The sequence below is a fragment of the Hetaerina americana genome, unplaced genomic scaffold, assembly GCF_022747635.1.
Source record: "Hetaerina americana unplaced genomic scaffold, ioHetAmer1.1.p SCAF_6, whole genome shotgun sequence".
NCBI classification, from domain to species: domain Eukaryota; kingdom Metazoa; phylum Arthropoda; class Insecta; order Odonata; family Calopterygidae; genus Hetaerina; species Hetaerina americana.
The window spans coordinates 28,536,660-28,554,472 of record NW_027287205.1 but is presented as its reverse complement, the minus strand read 5'-3'; the positions used below and the strand labels follow the sequence as shown (position 1 = coordinate 28,554,472).

The window sequence follows — 17,813 nt, the reverse complement described above, 5'->3', positions numbered from 1 at the left end:
CTCCCTACACATAAATGCTAACCAGAAAGGCACACTGTGTGGACGACACGCGTAAACATTTCGACTCAATCCTAAAAATAAGGGAAACAATCCATAGTACCCCTATTGTATGATACAGACATCTTCTTTAATGGAATACTAGTGCTCTGCACACCAAAATGACAACTCTAGAATGCCCGAAAAAACATCACAATGACAGCCATATGCTACAAAGGCAGCCCATTAATCTCAACATAAGTGGACTGTATTTTCCAAGTAGCATCCAGACACTAACATCGTACACAAAATTTCCTTAGGTGGTAATGGGTGTGACAGCAAACGTGTCTGTAACAGAAACGCGTTTGGCGTCTCACATTTTCCGCCCTAACGAGCTTTTCTGTTCTTAGTCCTCATTAACCAACGCCGTAAGAGTTCTTTCATCCTTATTTCACCAAAAGAACGTTTTCAAACTTGGAAATTAAGAACCAATTAAAAAAAACCGGCTGGGTTTAAATATCTCTGCGAGCATTGGGAGTACTTTTAGAATGAAACTGGGTTACAGCTACCACCATACCACAAATTGGTGAGAAATGAATGAGAATTGAATCGTGCTACTGAGTCAGCAAAACACACGACCGAAGAGCGATAAGAAATTAATGATTTTCACACGGTAGTAGCTAGATAGCGGCCATATTAATTGCCCTAAAGAATTCAATTTTTTTTAAGTATTAAATAGCGAAATCAGAGGGGAAAGGCTTTTTTCCGTTAATCGTGTGACTCGAAGACGAACCTTAACTCGCTGGCTATCTTTGTGAGACTCTCGAAACTTCCTTTCCTACCTAGCCTAGAGGACCAGAGCCACCGACGGTGAGAGAAGACGCGTATTTGGGAATGATCACCGACATTCCCCGTTCCTCATCCACTCACGCCCTCACCTGCCTGCTGGCCTTGGGAAGAGCTACGCCACAGAGGGCAGAGCAGGCGCATCCTATCAACCGCCCCCTCCCCTACTACGGGCTCCTCCTCCTCCTCAGCCCCCCCTCCAGACCACCGATCGCCCGACCCTCTCAGCCCTTGAAGCTCCCATCCTGTCTCCGGAACCTCCAGAGGCATTCCAATTTCAGCGAACGAGCGGGGCTCCGAATCCATCGCGCGTGCGCTCGCCGAGGTTTAATAGTCGAGCACTGCAATCCCATTTGCACAAACCCCTATTCTCTTCGCCTTTCCCTTCTCTCCCGCCTCGGCGAGAAATCCCGTGGAGGCACAATCGGGACGGATCCTATTCTCTTCAAACCGTCAACTTGCATTCACTAAAAATGACACCGCATGTATCGGCGGGTGTGGGGATGAATCGAACATTCATATTTTTAAGCATCAATTGCTTCAACTTTTTAACATAATTTTATCATCAGCGAAGGAATACTATATGATTCAGGGCGTTTTGATTAGCGATGCGATGTTGAAGACTGCGATTGAGGGGATCACGGTAGGCAAAGGACGTAGAGGTAGGAATAACGCAGGCATGTTGACGGAATGAAGGGAAAAGGAAGCATGCGGAATTGAAGAGGGGCTTACTGCAGTGCACAATTTCGGATTGTTCTTTTTGTTACGAGGGGCCAGTAAATGTATTTTTGAACAACTGTTAACGCTGTGTCCATCAAAACCAACCCTAATCGGTAGAATACCAATAATAATAGCACTATACATCTTTTATTGATTTAAATTATACTTCTTCCTTCTCATTGCAATCCAGAAACAATATCAATTTGGTCCTTTTCCAATCGTGAGCAGTTTTTGTATTTGGCGTTCCACCAGGGGTTTCATTTTATGATTATATAAATATTAAGAAAGAGGACGTGTTAGTTCAGGGGTAGAACCCTGCTATACCTGAGCTGTGTGATTTTTCGGGTACCAGAACTTCCTGGGAAACCATAGACGGCACAGGGAAAGGATCTACCCCCTTCCCCGATTAGTAAATTTCACACCATCACCAACAAAAACGACATTCGGGTTGATAACTGTGTTTTTTGTTTTATTATAAATATTGAGATGACATGGTTACGTACCTTATCGTCTTTAACGAGGAACATTTCGTATGTAATCAATCTTACTGTAACATGCATTTAGGGCAAGTAAATTTAAGATGTAGAAGTCCGGTGGGGACATTTGTATTACAATCCGATGGGCACCCTAAATAGATTAAATAAAAAGGATAAGCCACCTTGATACGTTAAAAAAATCTCTTTTAACTATAAGGTTCTCTTCACACGGTGTTGGAAAGAAAGCTATGGTGTAAATTTTTTCTGGCAAAAATACGTACACCCAAAACCAAACCCTGTAACGTCCATTTTCATCAGTGCTTATGACTAATAGCCACCTAATTATTTTCATTCATGACGTGAAACGACACTATAATTGTTAATTAAATTTATTTCCATAATAAAATCGGCTGCAAAAATACTTCACAGAAATTGGATTAAATAACTGAGGTCAGAATGTTCTTTAATTAAAAATTTTCAACGAGTGATAATACATTTCAGCAGTAAACAACTAATCAACGACCACTTATATTTAAATTTACAATTTGCCCACAACATATTAGGCAATTCCATCCGCGCTAGCGAACTGATGACGGTGAAAATGTGACTGCTGCATTTCGAGATTTATATACCAAACAAATAAAACTTACACACTCCCCCCTCCCACTCTACTCTCTCGCAAAGGGTATTCCCCACCCCCTCCCTCCCATCCTGCCGCCCCCCCACACCACCGCGTCCATCGCATTCGCTGCACCAAATAGCTCCTACACCCTCACGTTAATACCTTCTCAAATCCCAGAGGTGGCGTTGTTTTTAATCGAAAAGGGAATTGGGTGGGGAAAACCGTATTCGAAAATCAATCAATATCTCTCGTTCCGGAGGCCGTGGGATGAGAGGAAATTGATTCCCCTTCTTGGGGAAAATAAAGCCAAAGAAATGAGACTGGTGTATAAAAACAAACCAAAGGAAGGCGACTGAATGGCCTGATATCTCCGTGAAATGAGTCGAGCGGCAAGACACTCGAGTCGATATTATGAAGGTGGGAATGTAAAGGCATGTCGGCTATAATCTGATTCCGCGCACCGATTCTTATCAAGTACACCTATTCCCAACAAGACGAGCGCACTATTAACTTAAGCGACTAGTGTGACTTAGTGATTAATATCGAACCCATGAAAGCAATTCAAATAAAGGCATTATACGAGAGAACGTTAAAGCGAAAACAAGCTGGTACTACCCTCACTATAAAAAAATCAATCGAATGATAAATCTTTTTTTCTCCTAAAATCGATATCTACAATTTTAAACTGCGTTAAAAAGGCATCTCAGTTTTCCATCGGACAGAACGGACATTTAATACGATCTCAGCTTTACGCCAATCGACAGTAGGCGTGGTAACGTGGGGGAATTGCATCATTAAGGTGCATATATTTATCTAATGCTTTGATTCATTTACGCAGGGCCGCTTTTAGCCGTATTAATTCCAAGCCGTGTTAGTTGTAAGCACACACAGCTGAGTTATCTTGTTGTGAAAGAGTCGCAAATATTTACACGTTCCAGGTATCTCGTTAAATTATAATGATTTACATCTGCCGCAAAATTTGGTCACACTATAATCGATAACCAAATTCAATTATTATAATAAATTTACTTTCATGTAATCTTTCGGTTCGGGATTGAAGTGATACAAAACCAAATAAATAAATAATGAAACTCAATCTCATTTTTATCAGTTATCTCGCAAACCACACGTGTTACGAGTTAGGGCAATGGTATTTCACATTTAGGTATACCGGCAAAACATAACATCATACTCACTGAATCTGGAGAATCTACTTAATTTTAACGAAAATAAATACTTGCAGATTCAAAAAATAAAGAGAACGGCAAATAACACTGGAAAAGAATTGGGTCAAGTAAAACGAGCAAAATCCTTTTAAGAGGGTAGTACTGCATTTGCTTCTCTTTTCCATCCTAACGTGATCGGGAATCTTGCTTGGCAATAAAATTTCTCTCGGAGTCTCTTAGCTCCGTAAGTATCCATTAGACCTCAATTCTTCTACAAGGGGTGGGTATCGAATCAGGTTAGTGCTTTAATCGAATACCCGATCGACTGCCGGGCGCACAAGCTAAATTTTACTTTCAAGTGTTGGGGAGTGAAATCGAACTTTTCAAACACTGCCAAAACAGGAAACGGCAATCAGAATGTGGGTCGCTATCCCCGGAAAAATATAGCGTGAGATATGGAAGGGGGCCACGAAGTCATTTACCTAGCTGGCCGCACATGACATATTGGGCTTAATAACGTGACGTCTAAAACAAGTCCATTACGATCGTCTATTGTGACCATTCTATTAGTCAAGTCACTGAACGCCTATCGCATCAATACTATTGTAGTAATCACTTAACAAAAGAAACGACAAGAACGGTGACGTATGTAAATGGATGGGAACGATTTATTTTACCATACTTCACTGCTCACTTCTTTAAGCGACTATTTTTTAAATATGAGAAAAAAGAAACTGTAAAACTATATAATCATTCTAGCTACTTACAGTACTCAACCCGAAGGTTTCCTTTGATAGGAGAGGATAAAGCCTTGTTTCTCGAAGCTACAAGCCAAATTAAAAGTCCTTGTAATTTCCACATATGTAGTCTGCCGAAGGTAGCAAACGGTGCAGCACTTTTTACATGTCAACCTTAGCTAGACAGTATGACAATTAGAAAATTACATACAATGATGACTTTTCGGAAGACTTTTAAAATTAGCTTGGAGCTTTAAGAAACGAGCCTGCCGGCTTTAGCAAAATACGTGCAACACACACACCTGGGGAGGGCAACTGCCCGCTATAACCCCCAGGTGGCGCTCTGTCCCTACATGCATAAACTATCATTTTAGTTTGAGGAGACACGTTTTCTCTCACCAAAACCCCAACTTTGCACGGAAATACACCGGACACGTGAATACGCACGATTAAGAACAGTCAATGCCAGGAAAATGGTAGTGACGACAGAGGAACCGAGTATCAACAAGTGAAAAACGGGAGGCACACTTTGGTAGAACGCGTTCCATTACTTGTACAGTGAGTTTAATATTGCCAAACATGAACGCCTACAGCACACATAGCGGCCGGGGGACCGGAGAAGAAATCCAACTACGATTTTAAAAGTGAGTGAAAATACCCTGCTTTCGATTTCCGTTCGCTGCGGCAGCAGAGAAGCTTTTAATAAGCTTCACGCCGAAGAGAAATGAACGTACTTTCCTGCTTTGGCGGGGAGAAAGGAAAATAATTGCAGCAGTTTCTCTTGTGAATGACGCTGTTTCACGTCGTCGCATTCGTACTCGCTAATATATTTCCCTTCAACAGTCTTAACCTCCCACACTGAGTCGCTGATCCGCGATTATGACCCACCCGAATAATATTTACTCATGGCTAAAAATTTATTTTATTAATTTACATATATATATATATATATATATATATATATATATATATATATATTTATACACACACATACAACTATAGAAACAATTATAAACATTTAAGCCTTAGATGGAGAAAAACCCACCTTAGCGGAGTGCAGAAGTGCAATTATGATTAGAAATTTTGTTGGCAGCAAAACGTGTAGAGTAAGAATACCCATCTACAGAAATAATGGACATTTTGCGAAATATGTGCAGCACAACAATTATTTCATTTTTACGCATTAAAAATCTTCTTCAGTTAATTCTAACTCTGCATTTTTAACCATTGAAACACGATTAACTGCCAATACCTAAATTGTTAATGCCTAAATGGAAGAATTACTTCATCACCTGGAATACTGAAGACTGGCACATGGTTAAAACGACAAGGAATTTTCAACCAACTGAAGCTTCGTCGAATAATATTGAGATTAGGTCTGAAACAAGTTTAACCACGAGAAAGAGTTTCCCTACCTGCCCCAGAAATGGATATAACGCAGAAACAATGCGTCATCAAATACAGTAGTGATAGGGCAACGCGGCCACCATAATTCTCCACTAACCATAAACGTACATTGTGAACGTTTATGGTTAGTGAACGAAAACTAGAAATGAATGAGGCTAATATTGAATGGGCGCGGCACTACACCGAGTTTGGCGCAATCTTAAAAGGGGGAGAACATCGCAGGGGAGAGGGCGGGCAGGCTTCCGCAGGAGAGCGCAGGTATTAAACAAACAAACGAAAGCCCTCGAATTAGTTCAAAACAAAATAGAAACGAGAGACTGCACTTAGCATTAGGCAACCAGCCGAAGGAGGCATTCAGTGAACGCCCTGGAATTTGCCCTCTCCCATCCCTGCCCCCCCTATCTCCTCGAGAACTAAGATGAACAATTCGCCGGATCGCGAATGCTGGAAAACGCATCCTCTCCTTTTCGTGGAGAAACAAAGGTTCAAATACCAGGCAGAACGCTCATTCGGCAAACAAGGGAGTACAGGAGGGCGTAGGACGGAGACTTGGGGAGCCTATTTAAGAGCTGCGAAGGGATGCGGTCGAAAGACGGGAGAGCAGAACGACGGTTCCGGTAACTCTGTGGGGCTTCGCTTCGGTCGAAAACCTTGAGAGGAAAAGGACCGAATTGCCGACAAGGGCTGCGACGAATAGTCAGAGGCCACGGCTGGTGGGAGCCACTCCTCAACGGAGGACAAGAAAACCAGAAGATAATCTTCCGAACATGAGCGATAATTCCCAGCACGCAGATCGCATGCCGGCGACTTCAAGGATTGTGACTGAGAATTCTGACGCTGGACATTCATTTAAACATCTTCTTAAACATGAACTATACATATATAATGCATCTCGATTCCAAAGTTAGATGTATTTAATCCACACCTAACGATTCAAAAACGACAATTTTTATTTTCTCGCAAGTCTTGGCTGCTATTTCAAGTGGATGCTTGAAAGTCGTCAAAATGATACTTTGGGTTGGTAACTTATTGCTAACCATAAATTTTACAGAACTGAGAAGTTCCGATGAAAATAAAAGGTTATCTATGACTCTTGGCATTTCAAACCCATTCAAAATGGTAAAAACAATTTAGAGACGAATTGAAAAAATGAAAAAGTCCAATAGCCGTAAACAGTTAACCTTTCTAAACAAAGTAAAAATGAGATTAGTTGGCTAACGCCAAAAGTCAAGGTTGGGGTAAAAGGTAAAAAAAGGAAAGGGATAAGAAAAGTAAATACGAATACGCGTATAACTGTTTACGGCTATTGGAGTTTTTCATTTTTTTCAATGCTACTAGCCGTAAGAGCTCATTTCTTTCATATTAACTAAGAGACGAAATGAACTGATACAGAAAATCAATAACTGGCATTGGATGAAAAAATGTATCGATCCAGAAAAATGATTTTAAATGGTCATTGAATGAAATAGTCGATAAAACCCCAGAACGCATTTTATCTTTTTTTTACTTTTCCAAAGTAAGTAAACAAAGCTTACTCTCAGTGGGGAATGGGTATTTAAAAATGATCACGCAAAGAAAACTGAAGCAGTTTGAAAAAATTTGTTAATTATGTAGGTTCGAACTGATCCTAGGAGGAGCTTCATCGAAACAAAAATATTTTGGATATTCCTTAAACTGCAAGAGGGTTCAACCTGCACTTTAAAAACAATTAAAAATCAAAAAAGACTCTACATGCACACGAAGATGACAAATTATACATACAATGTATAATTTGTCATCATAATTGAAAACTAAAAAGGATGTTTGTATTCTTGCTTGTATCTTATTCAACATAACATATATTCTCTTCGAACACCGTTTCAATATCCGTACATTTCCACTGAAAATACCATATACGAGTATATCCACTTCACCTGCTTTATTTGAATTTCTACCAACAAACCTCTCTCCCCTACACCATGCCTCCCCTATTTCCTCATTTGTTTTCCTCTCCGTCCATTTTATTTTTTCCTTCCTTCCACGCCCACATTTTAAAAGCCTCCAGTCTACGCTTGCACTCTTTCCTCATCGGCCAAGTTTCGGAGCCATAACATACTACGCCCCATATCAAAGTTTTCACCACGTGAAAACCTTTACTTACGTAAAACGTAATTTTCTTCACGTATTCACTTCAAGGCCCTTTCATTACTCCCTCATCTTCGTAAAAACTTCTTCGCCTAACGCAGTTCTTTTTTACTGCCATCACTACTATGATCACTTTCTCCTGAAGCACTTCCCAGACGTGTGAAGTGCTCTACGGAGTTTATGTCCTCCATCTTTACGTTTCAGCAGCCTCCATATAACTTCGGAACCCCTGATGCAAATGCTTTCCTTTAGACATCAGGCTTCGCGTTCGCTTGCGAATGTGAGAAAAAACCCACCTACACATGAGACGGACAACAGGACAGGAAGAGGAACTATGGGGAAGGGAAGAATGAAGACGCGGGCTCAGTGTGTTCTCCCCCGAAGCGGCCCCCGGCCTCAGCCGCACGAGAGCCCTTCTACCTCACCGCCCCCTTCCCTTCGCCCCGCACATTCCCGTCAGGGAGAGAGAAAGAGAGGTGGGATGGGGCGCGAGTCAGCAAGAGGGGAGAATAGAGGGGTAGGGAGAACAATTGAAAGGAGGGGAGGGGCACGGGGATTAGCTTACTCGCGGGGACGGGAAGGAGGATGAAGGGAAGGGATGGGAAGGGGGAGGGTGGCTACGGTTTTCGAAAGGGGTGGCAGCAACTGCGGACCCTGGGACACCGAGGACGCTTGCACGCCCACCAGCGTGGGGAGCAGTGTCCCTAGCTAACTTAGGCACTTGGCCCACCCAACCCAACGCACTAGGGAAACCGCCGAAAGCAGCAATTACTCCGAGTCACCGATCGTTAAGAAAAAGGACCGCGGGAGCATTTTGTAGGTCTTCATCGCGGAAAGCCATAGTAGCACTGCATGCATCCAGAAGCTTCGCTATATTCTCTAATGAAATATAGCTATACGATTTTGGCACGGCGTGAATATCGCTCACGTTTAGGGATTGCTGCATACGGAACTATGGTTACCTCCTTATCTCTCCCACGTATTCCTCATCACAGTTATCAAAACTTAACAAAACGGCGACCCGAAAATTAAACACAAAATCAATCTGAATCTAAAAAGCCAACAATATCCATCCAACTGATTTGAAAATAAATTGTTCATTTTTCAACATGGAAGAGTTTCACTTATAAGAGTCCCATTTCGTAATACGAACGACTGGAGTCTAAAATAAAATGTCCACTTATGGACTAACTAAAAGCACTTCAACGGAAAAAAATACTATCATCTAAAAAAAGAGAACAAGTGCACTCAAAAAAGTCATCTTTATCAGAGTGATAACACTTGCGGCTATTATTTTTATTGAAGTGAAAGGGGATCGATGAGCAGTAGAAGTCAATGGGATTTTTATTGCACAAATTTAAACTAATATGCAATGTAAATACATCAAAAGGTAATGGAGAAAAGCGGATCGCCAAGTACAAATACGAGGGAGATGAACGACATAGCCTCTGACAATTTAAGTGCAGTGTCCATTAAAATGTACAAAAATATGAAAGTTAATCAGAAATAAAGACTGATCACCACACTTAAGGGTGGTTTTGGTGAAACGGGAGTGCTTCTGGAATACGTTGCCATGAATTTAAACAGCTTGATATCGAATTCAAACAAATAAATAAAGATAAAACCAGAAATACGCTGATAAAGAGTTCTTTCCCGCTTGACGTACTCTCAAACGACATTTTAAAGCGATCCAATTTCACCCGGAGCAAAAGGATGCGGCCGATTGCTACAAACGAGATGGTGCAATGCAGGTAAATGTCTTTTGCAACGAAGTAAATATATTTAGGCGAAGATAACTATAGAATGGGGATGAGGAAACCCAACGGAGAATACGGCGCTCACGAATACGCGATGTGGACCAACTGGATTTGTATGACTTCTACGTAGCATGTGGGTACGGGAGGAGTTCTGACCAATGACGAGAGGGCTCTTGCCGCTTGGGAGAGATACCCAGGAAATGTACTCGAAGGCCCTCATTGGAGAGCGTCGCTTCACCCAGCTCCATCTACATTTCAACTGTGGCATGGAGCAACCAAGCGGAACGAGGCTAGGGACCGGTGACGTTCATAGTAGTACATTTGATGTAGCAACTCATATTATCATCAACTTGTTAAATTATCCTAGTACGCTGCTGTATATTAAATGGGTCATAACGCAAAGTGGGGATCATTTCAGATCACTTGATCAAAGGATCCATTTCATGATTCCTCATCATTACCTCCACAACTCCAAAACTTTCACTAGCATTGATGAACTTAGGCAGCTTTCAAACGACATTCATATCCTTTCCAACTGTTAGAAGGGGACAGTTGAGTTGGAATATTAAGGTTTAGTATATAGCCGAGGAAAACCCTTAACGGAACCAACGATAACACATGTCTACAACCCGTTTGATACGCTGGCAGCAAACTTTCCGCATTATTATTATTCGGGAGAAAAAATAATTAAAATAGAATTTTATTACCTCTCAGGTACTTCGATTATACTAGATTTTAATTTTAACGATAGTAAAGTTGCTTCTCATCCATGACAAAATTTAATCATAATCGCATCCTTGTACTCTTAATCGTATTTCTTGTGAAATGTCTGATTATTCCGGAGAACATCTTCTATTTCTTCACTTTTTTATATACCTGCTAAACTAATGATGTCTTGATAAAACATATTATTAATTCGGTGTACACTCTAGCCCACGTGTTCCCTTATGCCTGAACGGTGTAACGGACTAATAGAACGGTGTTCTATTCTCACTTCACTCGGGAAAATCTAAAACCTTCTAACTTTTTTAACTTGTTCAATTCGCCTATGGCCAAAAACGAAGGAAAATGAATTTCGGGGGACACAGTTCACCTAGTGCGCGATTAAAACACCTCTACGAGCCTCCGTGACGCTGACGAAGCCTTCCTTTCCATCCTACGCCTTTGGCAAAGGCGGAGGACGGAAGGAGAAGGGTAAGAGCGCGGCTAAAGAGACCTCAACTGGCGACGGGATAGCAGCAGCTGCCACTCCCCCGGACCGAAACCCCCTCCTGAGCAAGCTCTGACAGGACGGGGATGGGAGCAACCGCGGAGGGGGAAGCGGGGGCCAGGAGTGGCTGGGAGAACGGCCGCTGGGGCAGGAGCGAGAGGGAGAGTCCTCCTTTCGATGGTTCTGCGCACGGGAGCTCTAAGGAAGATTGGGGTGAGAGTGGTGGGAGAGGGACGGGAAGAACCAAAAGTTCAAACTATCGAGGCGATGGGACGATTTTCGTCGGCCTGGGAGAGAGCTTCCAGAGCATCGGGCCGTAACAAACTTTCCGGCCGAAAGGCGATCGGGCCCCGTCCTGTGTCCTTTGTGCGACGAATTTCCCATTGCATCGAATCGCACGCACACTGCGAACCCTAACGACATGACAAAAAACCTTTGCCGCGAATGTATACTCTTTGATAACCTTTTTAACTGAAATTAGTCAGAAATTACGCCGACAATTATTTTTTTTACGTTTAATCTATGATCGGAAAACAAAAATAGAGATACAGAGATTAAAAATAAAAATTAGTGCAACAGATTTTTGTTCATATTTTTTTCGACGGCTTAAATAGTAATTTTTCTTGCTTTCCTTCTCTCCCTATGATCTTTAATTTGAGCATTGTCTTAAGTGGAAAGCAGGCTTTCTCTCAGCAATTCCTTAAAGATCACCGAAATATTTTGCCCAGTTGCGTTCATTCGGGATTTTCGCCGATTTTTGGGCTGTGCCTTCAAACATCCTCCCCACTTCTCCAACCTTTTTTAGGAAACCTCAGAAAGTTTGGCATCGCAGTCCTTCCCGAGATGCCTCTCTTTGAAGGAGAACCAATACGACTTCATCGAAAGCCATGACGTCAATCCAGAGCGTGAGCGAACGGAGATCAGGAGAGGTACACGTGTGGGTGACACTTAGGCGAAATAACGGATGTGTTGGCTGCAGGGGAGAGACGTGGCTGAGGAGGATGGAGAGAAAACAGAACCAGGAACTGCCCACTGGCAACGTTCTTCCTATAAGGAAACCCCCGCCCAGCAGCTATAAGGCTTCTCGTACGAGTGACCAAGTTCCGAAGCGTGCTGGAGTAAAAGTTTCGCATACGCAAGGCCAGAGCAAACGACATTTTATGTTTTGAATTTCAACTAGAAACTTTGCACTCACGGGCATTAAAAAACCACTTCGCAAAGAAAAAAAATTACCATGTGCCAGGCCTTCCGCTTGCACAGTCTTGAAAATCAGAACTGATTATTCTCTGATCATTATTTCGATGGGATATCAAATGCGAATTTTCCAAGTTAAATTTGAAGCGCTGCACACACTATGTAGTCATTCATGCACGAAAACATTCGCATGTCATCTGAATTCTCAAAACAAAATCTGCATTCCAATATGTCGAACTGAAATTTCGTCATTTCCTTGACAGCAAACCAAATTAATTCATGGAGATGGAGAAAATGCGTTGCAAGAAGTGAAGCATACTATTTCATTCTAATCAATTATAAACGGAGATAAAAGCTGAAGATAATGCTCCAGCCCGTAGCGAGTAGTCAATTGAGAATTTTCTGTGTACTACCACAGCCTTATAATATATATACACGTACATGTGTGTGTGTGTGTGTGTGTGTGTGTGTGTGTGTGTGTGTGTGTGTGTGTGTATATATATATATATATATATATATATATATATATATATATATATATATATATATATATATATATATAATAACTTGAAAAGTAACTATCAGACACATGAACACATTGAACAATTATAAGAAACGCCCGCAAGTTTGGACTAACAAGAGACCGTGGGCGTGGTCGACAAAGGAAAGCGATCCTCGGAACAACGCGCATGCATATATACACACCCACCGCTGCATCCAGTCGCGTCGATTTAAAAGGAAGACTTTTCCTGCTTCACGAAGCCTCAACCGGTTGGCCACGCCGGAAAACGATTTTATATCGCATTCGAAGGTGGGGGTTTTTGCTCGTATTCTAAAACCAGTAGGTCGTAAAAAAAACAGAAGCGCTGATGATGACGATTGTGTGGAGGAGGCCTGAACTTCCCCACTTGGCCGCTGGGTGAACGAACTCGAGCAATATTATAGCGAGAAGGCAAAACTCAACAACGCCTCCACTCTCGAAGAACTAAAACGTTGACTTTTCCCAGAGAAACCAAAGTCCGCGTTCGGGAGACGACCTCGCTGAACGGATGAGTTAACGGCCCTATCGATTACTAGTCGAGAGCATAAAACTAATCGGAACTACAATGCAAACTCCATTGACATCTCCCTTCGTTTCGCTGCAGCAAGGGGAGTGTCTTTAACTCCGCTTTCCAGCACGAGAACACACTTAAAATAGTAATTTAATATGAAAGAATAAATCACCACAACAATCGCCTTCCATTCTGATCAAGTACCTACCGTGTCGAATAATACAATCTCAAGACAATGGCGAGACAGAAAATTTAATACTTAAGATGAGCAAACATTTTAATCCCACACTTAGATGGTGTCAAGCCTACAATTGTATTAATGCCAAATTTGTTTGAATTGGCAAAATACAATGCCCTTCAATCCGGCCTAAGTAAAGCAGTCAATGAAATATATACGTTGGATCTGAATGACTCCACGAGAAATTTGATGTTAATCATAGATAAAATTGCCCACAACAATTTTAAAGGGCGAATATTGAACATTTATCATACTTGGTGCATTGGTATCAAGCTATTAGTCACTAAAAGCGCAATTTAGCGCATACGAATTTGAATGCTAGAAAATTGAACACAGTAGGGCATAAAAATCATTTCTGAACCAATACAAAATCATCGTGATTGTGAATAAGAGCATCCCTCAACAAGGCAATTTGAACAGGAACGTCGGAATCAAACTTCTTAAAAAAAAAGGAAATTATACAAGTGAGATGGTCTGAACAGGATACATTCTAATCGATTTGAAAATCGCCGCTCAAATATTAGTTAAATGAAAATTCACTGGCTAAAACAGCAAAACTCGCTGTTGAATTTAGCTTGGATTTTTATTTTTGCACAAAAATCCTTGGTCAAACCATTATCAACAAATTCTGTCGAAATTTCAAAGAGACTTGAGGCTTCACTCATAAATTTAAGTACCGATGCACCAACCAATTTATTCAACGGAAAAAAGATTTCAATGAAAAAAGTGGATACAGAGCCGTAAAACGCATGATAAACTATTTCAAAGCATTCCGAGATGAACAGTTCCCAATTCAATACTGCCCTCGGGTCTGCACCGAGAAGGCCCACCGAACAGTCACGCTCTGATTTCGCCGCGGAAGGAAGAACGCGAGTGTGGGAAGGGGAGGGAGAAAACGATACGTAGGGCTAGAGGTGGGAGAGCTCCGGTCGGCGGACCCGGACGCAGCACGTGTCCCTTCGCCATGGGGCGAGACGCGGATCCTGGAGACAAGTCAGAGACGCGCCTCGAAGTGTCCCGAGGCACGGATCCGTGCACATCACCTCCTTCAAAACGAATATCGACTCTCCCGCGAGTGCAAGACAGAGCAAAGGAAACCGCCAACCTCTACGGGGAGGGAGGAAGCGTGGAGGGATCGCGGGAGGAAAGCGAAAGTGCTGCCGCGGTCCGTCCGACGCAGGCAACGCCACACTTTCGAGGCGTGCCAAGTGAGGCGTGTGGAGCACTTTCCTCTCTTCCCTCTACCCTGACGAAGGAGACCGAAGGGGATGGGGGAGAGAGACTAAACCCCACCCCATCTCGAGAGGGTAGCATCAGCACCGCTGCGGAGCATGGAGAGGGGAAGCGGACTGGGACCACAGAGCTACGAACGGCTCCGCAGTGACTCAGGACGGGGTGGCGGCGTGGACCAAATGAATGGGGGGGGATGGGCCACACACGAGATCGAGATGAAGTACCGGGTGGGAGAGCAAAGTGTGTGCTGCTGCGGGGGAAAGGAGGCGGAGTGGTTGCGTGGCGTGGCTGATGGGAAGGGTGAGGCAGTAGGGGTGGGGGGTTCGGGCATAATCGATAGTGGGTGTGCCGGCGTGAACGCATCTGGAAAGGGCGGTGAGGGATTGCCGGCGGTGGGGTGGTGGTTCGGGTTGGTGGGGGGGCAAAGGGTGAGGCTGGCACGGACGAAATCCGGGGAGGGGGGATATGTTTATCCAGACAGAAAGACAAAACGATACCATTCCGGGGCGAAATTGGGACCATTACCGTCCCTTCGGCTCAGCATCCCTAATGGTACAGAGTCTTGACTCAAAAAAATACGGCCAAGAGGCCTTCTGCGAATTTAACACGGACAGATGGAATTTCAATACACGGATTGAATAAAAAAGGAATCAACACACACCCAGTTAATGAGTGCACGTATCCCCGAGAACCTTTGGGCCATCCAATCTATTTCACTCATAGGATACGCGGTTTAAAATATACCAAATCCTGTATTACGAGATCACCAACAAAAGTGCAGCCTCCACGGATTAAAGGGATGTTCTCGGACTTGAACAGCTTATTACTGTAGTATACGGTGCCATGTTTAACCTACCTGAAAGCCTATAAAACCTACTTCAAAATGTTGGAACACCAAATAATGAAAGTGCAAGATCCACTTTTTACATTTCTCAGACTCGTCCACGCCCAAAAAATCTACCAAATCAAGGGCAAGACAAAATGCTCGCATCTTGAAACGAGGAATCCGCTCCAAATAATTAAATGTCATCCTGTCACACATGAATAACTATCAATCGAGACACTGCTTACTACTACTCTGGAAATCCTCGGCATAACTCAATTCAATTAAAAACTAAAACTTCAAATACCACGTGAAAAAGGTACCGGATATTTCGGGAAAGTCGACAAAAATAATTTTAAAAATTGATTTCAAAACTACTGAAGAGTAAACTTCGTTAGTAATTACTTTGTCAACGTGAAGTGATTCTGCAAGAACATGGAGCGATGATGATTTAATGAAACGAGATTGTTTCGCCACCGACGCGAATGCCCGCGACAGCAAAGCAGACCACGCGCAGATGCGTCCTAGAGCAACTTTCAGTCAGCACGTCTCACCCAAGGGCGCAATGCGAACTGCACCAGAGACACGTATCTCGTGCGGAAGAAAAGCAAGCCATTCATAACCAAGACAATCGCGGCCAACGAAGCAGAAACGGCATCGTCAGTAAAGGACTTGAGACTCAACACGCCACCAGGTAGTAGGGAAACCAATGACCAAGAGGCTTTCAAAAACTAAATGAGAGCACAAGTTTTACTCACAGAAAAACGAACTCGCGCACATGAACGCCATAATAGTTGTGACGAGTAGGTATCTTCGAGTACTGTCCTCATAATGTATAGATAATACTAATACATTATGCAGACAGTTTTTTTTCATATTTTTAATGACCCATGCGGAATACCACACGAACCACGTAACTGGGATCAATATTATGTGGTACCAATTAATCTAAGAGAAAAAGTGACATTTTAAAATGACGCAGTCATGCGAGTAACGAAGTTCACAGATACGCGAATATTAATACACATTACTGTTTGAACTATATAAATTCCAAAAAATTAATAATTATCAGAGTGAATTTGTCAGAGAAAGGAAACGAATGCCTATTGGATGATGAAAACGCAACATAATCGTTCTTCCTAGCCATACCACTGTCCCCCGAACGACACATAACCTTAAATAAGTTCATCAAACATGGGGAATGAATTGATTCAGTTACGAGCTATACGAGAATTCAGAATGCCTCAATAATCTCTTGATCGTGGACCTTCATCGGTCCATGAAATTCCACGTACCACTAATACTTCTAATTGGTCTACATACAATTAAGACCTTTTACATTCGCCCCCTCCCATGAAATTTTGAATTACTTAATTGACCTCATTCGAGTTCAGAAAACATTCAAGAATTCCAATTGACAGAAATGCTTCAAGTTATGATATATCATGCAAATAACTACGTGGGAGTTTTTAAACGTATTCCGAAAAACTTGAAATACGGGTCAAATGAGTAGCGGTTATCATATATGAGGAAATAACGATAGCGGTATCAATGATTCTACCGCTCAGGCGGATATCCACTTGTTCCCCTTAGCATTAGATAACGAAATGTACATTCAGCCAATACTGATGATTCAACCACGCAGACAGAAATGCTCACAAATGTTGATTGCCCAAGTACTCGCTGGGAGCTTTGTGACGGCTCAGAGGGAACTGGGCGCCGAAAACCTAGACGTCCCAAGAGACACTGCAGTACCGGGAGACTTAAGAGTGTCTTCGAGAGATGCAAGTCTCATCGAATCTGAAGCTCTCACTGTGATGATCACTTGGTGCGGCTTGAAAAATCACTTTCATTGCATTATTATTCCGAGTTACAAATGTTTTAAGTTCCTGTCGATTTCCAAAAGTAATCACTATTTTAAAAATACTCTGAAATCAATTAGAGGAACATTTACAGGAATTTACATCCTGTAAAGTTGAAGGAAAAGAGCGTCGAAGGAGAGTTGCCTCAAGAGTCGGCTGAATTGACTGCGGAAACTTTTCAAAAACTCGGTCAGCGAGCACTTTCAGTAGACGAAGTTTCAAAGCAAGTTTGTGATGGTTTCCACAAGGGTACCGCGCAACTTGACTCCGGTAACTAGAGACATCAGGACTTCTTTACTATACCTATCTTCCACAACCTCTAATGGCATTTAGTTAGCAGGCTATACGAGGCACCAGACAAAACTTCGAC

At 42.5% G+C, this 17,813-nt stretch overlaps 1 protein-coding gene across 1 annotated transcript in view; it reads right to left on the bottom strand.

Moving 5' to 3' along the window:
• LOC139695370 (Krueppel-like factor 9) overlaps nucleotides 1-17,813 on the bottom strand; it is a 246,244-nt gene that overhangs the window by 193,436 nt on the left and 34,995 nt on the right. The gene's annotated exons all lie outside the window — the stretch shown is intronic.